We start from the raw sequence: 8690 nt of genomic DNA, 5'->3' as shown, positions 1-8690 counted from the left end.
CTTGATGTTATTTTAATCAGTCTCATTATGATAAATTATTTCCCCTTCTTTTTTTAATTTTTTTTCGTTATTGTTATATCATGTTTGTAGCTAGCATTATGAAAACTTATTTGTGCATAATTATAATAATTAATATAAATCAACATAAATCATGCATGGATCGTGCATCGTGCATCGTGAATCGTTGGATCGCGCATCGTAAATTACACAAACCGCAAATTTAGCGAACCTAATATTTAAAATGAAAAGAGATATAAACCGAAAGAAAATGGAAAAAAGTATGAAAAGATGAAGACCGAAGTCTGAGATAAGATGCGGTACCTAGAGTAAGCATCCCCTGCCACCCGCGAGTCACCCGTCGTCTTCCTGAAAGAAAAGGAGTAGTATTGGCCTGACACTATCGAGAAATGATTAGAGAAATAAATGAAAGAGAGCAAAAGGAGAAAACGAAGAAAGTACAAAAAATCGGCCTAGAACCCGGTGCGGAATCCCGCTTTCGGGCGACCGTACTTGTTGAGAGAATGATGTAACTAAACAAAAAAACTTTCAAAAGAATTTAGCTTTAAACATATATTAGTTCGTACATTATTTATTAGGGATCCACGAACCGCCACATACTACCCATGAGCATTTTTTTCTTGTCCACGTCTTTTCTGGCGAACCAACATAAAATATTTTCTCGACACACAAAATTTTCCAGGCGAAAAAATAAGCCTGATTTATGATTGAAATTAAACCTTTTATTTATCATCCAGTTAGTACTTTGATGCTGTTTTCCAGTTCATTTTTCACAGATTGCCACAATATCAAAGGCTTTTTGATGACATAATTTGTGTTAAAATTCAGCCGGCCGCCATTTTCTTCACCTGCTTTAAGATTTTGAAGGTTTTACAATTTACTGACGACGCAGAAAATTCACAAATTTCGGCCGGATGGTCGGCCTGATCCTTAGTGCTGTAGGCTAATGAAAAAAGAATTAACGGGCGCAACGGAAGACGGACAGGGTCAAATGCACTGAATAAACAAACCCGGAAATCTTGAGAAAATGACCGCGCATTATGAGTGCAGAGGTGTCAACAACACTTCCGTTAGCTATACTTTCACAGCACTTGTCCAAATAATATAGGAGTTGTGTGACGGTGGAGCGGCGAGTAATGAAACCGTATTGCTTGTTGGTTAGAACCCTCATCAGGGTTTTCAAGTAGTGGTTAGACTCCGCTTGATGACTAAGTTTAGATCTTACATGAGACCAAAATATCTTTGGCTTTTCCTTGGATTTATTACAAATGTTTTTTTCATAATCCCTGTGGGCCTTTGACATCAAACTATTAACTCTGTTTCTTACAATAGTGTAATCGACACGATGACAATCTCTCCTACTCAACCTAAGCCAGCCCAGCCCAAGAAAAAGCAGCGTACATTAAATAGACTGAGTAAATTGCTTGCTACTGTTAATTCAAAAGGAAACAAGTCTAAGAACAAATCAAGTGACTTTAAATCAATAAGGATTCAAATCAGGTGGCAAAAGAGAGGGGAAGAAGCTTTCGTGAAAAATGAATATGGAGGTGGGCAAAGGTCCAATTTGGCGACCAAGACGACCCTACTTTCCTTGAATTTTTAAGCAAAGGTCAATCATATTATTACCCAAACGGGGAAAACGGGTTGGAAGAAAAGTTAGAGAATGCTGTTTGTAAGATCCTCTCTGCTGGTGGACACAGGATTCCTAACAATCAAAAGATTAGAGAATACTTGGATGAAAACGAACGTTTCCCATCAAAGACATACTTTGCATTTGAAACAAAAGATTTGTCAGATGATTATAATAAAGATGACGATGGTGACAACAAACTTGCTCCTTTCCCGTTGAGACCCATCAACCAAATTTCAAGGCCTAAGTAAAAGAAAGATTTGTAGCACATGTAGTGGGACTTATTTAGACTTTTGTCTTCGCTCTGATCAGAACCAAACATTTAAAGAATCTTTGAATACAGATCAGTTAAAAGGAAAAGAGAACCAGAAGAACCACCAAGGAAGGTTAGAGAACAATGAAATTCACAACTTACGGAAAAAACAGATGAAACAAGGGAAAGTCTTGGAATTGGTGGCATTAGACAAAAACGTTTGTCTTTCTTCAAAGATGCACCAAACGATAGCTATGATGAGAACTTAGCACTGATCAGAAGCAATAAGTTCAAGAGGAACACAAGGAAATTTCAATTAGACAACGTTTTGTTGTTAAATTTTTTTTTTAAGATAAACCACTGGAACCTGTTAAGGCAACTTTTTTAAGTTGTGGAAGTACTGAGGCAGCTGTCGATGATGGCGGGCCAATGAAAGAATTGGTTACAATGTTTTATGAGAAGATAAATGGAGTTCTAACTCAAGGACCACCCAATAATCAAGCATGTTTAGACTATTTTCTATACATTTGGAGCCTGTGGTTATCAGACAGCAGCCGGCGGAGAGATTTTTCAGAAATATGTGTTCTTATCTTCTAGCCCTGGTCAAAAAGCAAGATTTTACAATTTCGTGTAAGGAATTGTAAGTTCTTATAAGTTATCAAATAACTCCAAGTAAGGGCTGTTAAGAATATACAAGATCTTGCAAGAACGGATAAGTTTTGACCAAGATTTCGCAAGAAATTACAGGATTTTGCAAGAACAGACAAGTTCTGACCACTGTTTAAAGTAAGATTTAGCAAGAAATTGCAAGAACTTGTAAGAACGGATAAGTTGTGACCACTTTTTAAAGTAAGATTTCGCAAGAAATTGCAAGATCTTGCAAGAACGGATAAGCTGTGACGACTGTTTAAAGTAAGATTTCGCAAGAAATTGCAAGAACTTGTGTAAGAACGGAATAGTTTTGGCCACTGTTTAAAGTAAGATTTCGCAAGAAATTGCAAGAACTTGTGTAAGAACGGATAAGTTTTGGCCACTGTTTAAAGTAAGATTTCGCAAGAAATTGCAAGATTTTGCAAGAACGGATAAGTTTTGACCACTGTTAGAAGTAAGATCTCGCAAAAACGGGTAAATTCTGAACACTACTCAAACTTGGGTAAAGTGAAAGGAAAAGAAACATTTCGTGTTTGGTTTTTAATGGTTATTTACATATTTACATAAAAAGATAAATGGTTAAATCAATGTATACAAGTAAAAATTAAGACATATCTATAAAATCATTTTCTGCGCTCTTCTTCTTATTTTTCTTTTTTTCGTTACGTTTGTCTCGGCAATGCTGGTTAATGGAATCTCTGCACATTTTCCATATGTGCTCGTTTTTGGGTTTTTCACCTTGCAGATAATGATGGAGGATTAAAAAATATATAACCTAAATTATACATGTATAATTAAAGAACCTGAATAATTTAATAGTCTCTTCGTTTGGGACAGAGCAATAAAGTAGCAGGGCTTTCGCAAAATGTAAAATTTCAAAAGAAAATTGATCCAAACTACACAGAGCGAAATAAGTGAACGATTATTACAAAATGAAGTGGATACATACGTTTTAGTAATTCTAGCCGTTCACCCTCCAACTCAACCAGACCTTTCTCCACCATCATTGGTCGGTAGCTGTCTGCAGGGTCGATCAGCCCTTTGGTTCTTTCCTCTAGACTCCAGAGATCCTGAGCAACACTGTTTGCATACAACGTAGGTCGTCTGTACCTAGCCCGTTTTGTTAAATAGTTATCTCCATTGTATGTCTAAAATTAGAAATTCAAAATTAGAAATGCAAATTTAAAAAGCAGAGAAACAGTCAAAGTCACTTCTTAAGCCGAGAATTTTAGCTGAGATTCGATACGATAGGTAATTTCTACGAATGATACACACTTCAGTATTAAAGTTTAAAACCCTTACAAAGTCATCTTCATTTATGGCTTCTTCAGGAGGGTCGGCTCGATCATGACTTTGCTGGTGAGATAGCCGATCCTAAAATAAAGGAAGAAAAGTCATATAAAAATCGATTTTTCTCTTCTATTCATTCAAATTGACTGTGACACAATACTAAATTATATGATTATGAAAAACAAAAAAAAGTAAACTTCGGAAATGTATACCTTAACATCCGCAAGTAATTGGTTTGTCGTTTTTTGTTGGTTTATAAGTTCCCTGAGAAGAGTCTCCACCTTAAAAGTGAAGAATCTTGTATTTCATTTCAAATGCAGTATAAACAATAATTTCATATATAACACGAAAACCCACATGGTGATAATTGAAAAAAATAAATAAGCAAAATGTCAAAATTCCAGGGAATTTCAATACTCAATAGTATTTAGTAAAAGTACACTCAATTTTTTTTCAAAAGTACACTGGACTGGGTACCTCAATAATGCACTCAAGTAACTTACATTTGAAGTACCATTGAGCTTCTCTGTAGATGATTTTCCATGGATTGGCGTTGAATTCAAGTTTATAGATGCAGCAGTGTTATGGTTTGGCACAGGTGGTATCTGCTGAATTTGTATATCTAAAAATTTGAGATAACCATAATTAGAAGACCTTTTGATAAATTAGAAATGAGTTGTCTAAAACATATCGCCTAAGAAAAGAGGAATAAACAAGTTACTATTCAGATTAAAAAACCCTCATCAAAACCAAAAGCTGAATTATAGAAGAGGAAATTTAGTGGAAAGATTATGATTATACTTTTACAATCACTGGCATGTGATAACTCACCAGGATTGTAAACACGCTGTCGGCCCACAACTTTTGATGGTTTTCCTGTTTTTCCTAAAAAATTAAAAGAAATATTTCATTTATTTCATAATGAATTAAGAAATTCAGATCATAATTTTGAAAAATTGTTGAGGCATTTGGTACCTCTAAGATGTCAAGGTTTAAAATAAGTTTCATGGATTTATTACATTTAAGTGATAGGGTATAATATTTAAGCATAAAACTAGAAGAGCGAATTTCAGAAACAAAAACATAAAAATCAACTCAGTCTTACTTCGTTTTGGGAAATTCACCATCTCTTCGTCTGAGCTTTCATCCTGAGTTGGTGACTTTCTCAGATCATCATTGTCTTCCAAGTCATGAGCATGACAATCCTCAATGTCTGAGTCGTATTGGCTGTTACGTGTTCGATCTATTGAGCAATAATGATAAAAAAATGCAGATTTAAGGCATTCAGCCTGCTTCAAAGTTATAAATGACAGATAGAAGGACAAACATTAGGAGAGTCTGGCTGGATTGATATGAATAAGACGATTTTGACTGAATCGGAAAAACAAGTAGCTTACCTTAAGGGAATAAATTAACGTGAGAATTAATTAATGCAGAATAAATTAATGCGAGCAACCCCCCAAAAATTTATGTTATGAAGAATAAATTAATGCGAACAGGCCCATTGTAAGGGATTTTGCAGAATTAATTAATGCGAAAGAACCTTTCAAATCATTTTGTCCCTTTCAAGAAATAGAACGAACTAAAAAATTTCCAACGAAATACAAACAAAACGTGTAAAAATGTTTTATTCGTCTTCATTCTTGTCATTGAGAAACTCAAAGATGTTTCTGACTTCTTCCCCATCAAACTCCCAATCATCCTCTGAATCGGCAATATTTTAGAAAAAAACCCGGAATTTATTAATGCGAATGGTAGAAATTTTTTAAGTTTTGCGGAATTTAATTTTGTGAAAAAGGGCCAAAGTTGCATTAATTAATTCCGCATTAATTAATTCTCGCATTAATTTATTCCCTTAAGGTAGATATATATTCAGATGTATTACCACCAATCGACGATTCTCCGTTGTCTCGCCTTATTTGATTCCATTCTGCAAGCTTCAAATGTACCTGAAAAAGGAAAATATATTGATAACAAAGAGTTCAGAGATTTTTCATCAGTACAAAGGTTTCCATAACTTATATTCATATAGTAAAACATATTACACTTTTTTATAAGCACACTTTCTTATAACTTGATAAGGGTCCTGCCCTGAGGAGCAAAAAAGTAGGTCTATTATTTGAATGATGGGAGGAACACTAAGTATGATTGGGCATTGATAGTGGATTTGTATCCAGAATCTATAGAAACTTATAGTTTTAAAGTTTACTTGGCCAAAAATCTTCATCAAGTACACAAACGCCTGTTAACAAGAATGAAGGAAAAAAATTCACAAAAGTTTATGCTTATACACCATGGTATCAAAATATACTTAAAATGCAACAGTAGTTCTAATCTTTTATAGATTTTTAGCTTGGTAATTGAATAGTAAAGATCCTACAAAATATCTAATAAGTGCTGCATAAAGAGTTGAATTGCTAGTCATTCACGAGCTTACCTATTTAAATACCTACATATTTCAGCAATATTTGTACATAGCAATGATTGGGGAAGGAACTGTAAAAATAAATAGATTTCCAAAATCAAAGATCTTAATGTCAGACCTAGCTTTTCATTTTCTCTCGTAATACCTTAAGTGGATAAATTTACGCAAATTAGGCCTTCTTTAATTAGTTTCCCAACTACCAGCTATATAAATTGTAAAAATCTAACAATTTTAGAGATTTGTGTTTATTTATCACAAAAAAGTCAGACAAAGTCAGCTTTTGAAAAAACTACAAAGAAGGTACTCTTAGAGATTGGAAGTTTAAAAGTTTATACATTGTGATTGCAAGCCTTTAAGAATATACACAGTAGTTAACCTTTTGCTTTTGAGAACTTTTATTTTTGCAACTGTAAAATTTCAAAAATAATAAGTGTATCTAAGCGTCATGATGCTGCTTGTTGTGGGATAGATAAGAATACCAAAATGTTTTAATTTAGGTGTAAACATACCTATATAACTATTTCTGCAGTGTACATGTTAGTGTTTATTTTAACTCGGATGGTCTTTCCAACATACGCATCTTCTTTTAAAGTACGTTCTGATTGTTTCTCAGGCATGATAGTATACTGTTGTGTTTCAGGATAATAGATCAAAACACGCTGGTTGTTTTCTAAAAAAAACAGATCATATTATATGAAAAGAGAAAAACAATTTACCTAAAACAAATCTTACCCACAATTAATTTCAATTTGGAAACATACTGTGCCGCACACAGGTGCGCGCATAGGTAACCTAATCCGTTTTTGCCTGCGATCCAAATTTGAATAAATAAACGACTACTAAAACTTTTAAAGACCTCTGAGAATAAAGTCTATTCACAGGCAATTAGTTCATCTTCCCTACAAAGCTCATCTATTCTCTCCCTGGCTTGTTTGAGAAGTTTATTTGAATTAAGGAAAGTTTCTGACTCATGAATACACCCCCGCCATTAAGAAAGTAGTATTCCAGCAATAAAGACAATAAAGCAGAAAACTGGACATTAGCAATGAGGTCACATTATGTTGTCAAATATAAAGACTTTATTATAAGGTACGTCCTCTAAAAAATATCATAAAAACTAACCTTGTGTAGGTGCTAATGATTCAGCAGCCTTCTGCTGTAATCTAGAGCTCACTCTTTCAATCCCACTCATGCTATTTTTGCCAGCCATGTTTAAAACAAACTGTTTTGAAATAAATTTACTTTCACAATACTAAAATTCTCTCTTGTCAGCTTGTTGCTTGTCTTGTAGTTGCTTGTGTGATGGTTGATTTTGTTTTGATTTTCGAAATTCTCGCGCTTAACTAACGTCATGAATAATTATTCCAAGTATAGGGAGTCAACTTATTATTCGAGCAAAAGCGATTTCAATAAAAAGTCTATAGCTATAGCGTATAATTAATACACGCGACAAATCTCACTTGCTCAACTAATTGTTCATAGACCGCCAGAAAGGACCCAGCTTTTTTCGACGGTGACACAAGGCGGACCCAAGGCGTCTTTCTCGAGCGCAGCTTTTTTATTACTATTAGCTCTCTCTCTCCTCTCTCTCTCTGGCGGGTTGTTGTGATTGATGATGTGGAGGATGGTGCGCGCGCGCGTTGATGTTATTTATATTATGTTTCATTGGATCACTGTATCACCATATCACCATCACCACCTCTTAGGCTTTTTTACTGGTAATAAATAATATACTCGATCAAGCGCCCTCTCAATAATATAATAAAGTAAGTTATCAAAAATGTGGAGAGAACAAACCGGCCCAGTAGATACATACAAAAAAAGTACACCACGTACACACATCACATCCCACCCACCCAATTTCGGGCACGTGAAGGCTTAATTTACGCTATGATGGATGCAAGAGAATACCCTGCTATGCTGATGCTGATGGCAACCTCGTCCGTCCCTGTGTATCCCAGGCTTTATTTACGCCTACGCTACTTACTTATGGACGCCAAAGAATACACTGTCCTGGTGTTGGCTGATGCGAGTTCCCTCTCTCCTCAGAGGGGGGAACTTCTCAAAACAAATGAAATCTGACGTTTTGTTTTTGAATTTACGCGTTCGAAAACCAGCCAATGCCGCCAGGGTATTAATCTAGCGCTATCAGGCAGTAACAGTAAGCCCTAAAAGCTTATATAATATAAAAGATATTATGATACGCAGGGCAGGGAACGAGGTTGTGCTGATGGCTCATGCGACTTTTAAATAAATACAATACGTCATCCGACGCCTTGCGTTTCTTATGGTGTGTACGATGAAAGCCCACCATATGTTGCGTTCATACCTTTATTTAAGTATAATACGGTTGGTTGATACTATTACTAATGAATAGACGCCAGAGAGAAAAGTATTGTAAGTAGGCTGCTGATGATGCTACC

The 8690-nt window shown here is 35.1% G+C and overlaps 1 long non-coding RNA gene across 1 annotated transcript; it reads right to left on the bottom strand.

Annotated features, from left to right (window-relative positions):
* Positions 1-4358: 4358 nt before the first annotated feature.
* Positions 4359-5765, bottom strand: LOC136821425 (uncharacterized). The gene is made up of 4 exons (XR_010848739.1): positions 5728-5765; positions 4948-5085; positions 4674-4727; positions 4359-4464 (listed from the first exon to the last, which is right to left on the bottom strand). It is a non-coding gene; the product is annotated as an uncharacterized lncRNA (long non-coding RNA).
* Positions 5766-8690: the final 2925 nt, after the last annotated feature.

The sequence above is a fragment of the Clytia hemisphaerica genome, unplaced genomic scaffold (genome assembly GCF_902728285.1).
Source record: "Clytia hemisphaerica strain Z4C2 unplaced genomic scaffold, Clytia hemisphaerica genome assembly, whole genome shotgun sequence".
NCBI lineage: Eukaryota > Metazoa > Cnidaria > Hydrozoa > Leptothecata > Clytiidae > Clytia > Clytia hemisphaerica.
Note: the sequence above shows the minus strand (reverse complement) of the source record. Positions and strands in the feature narration are given on the sequence as shown.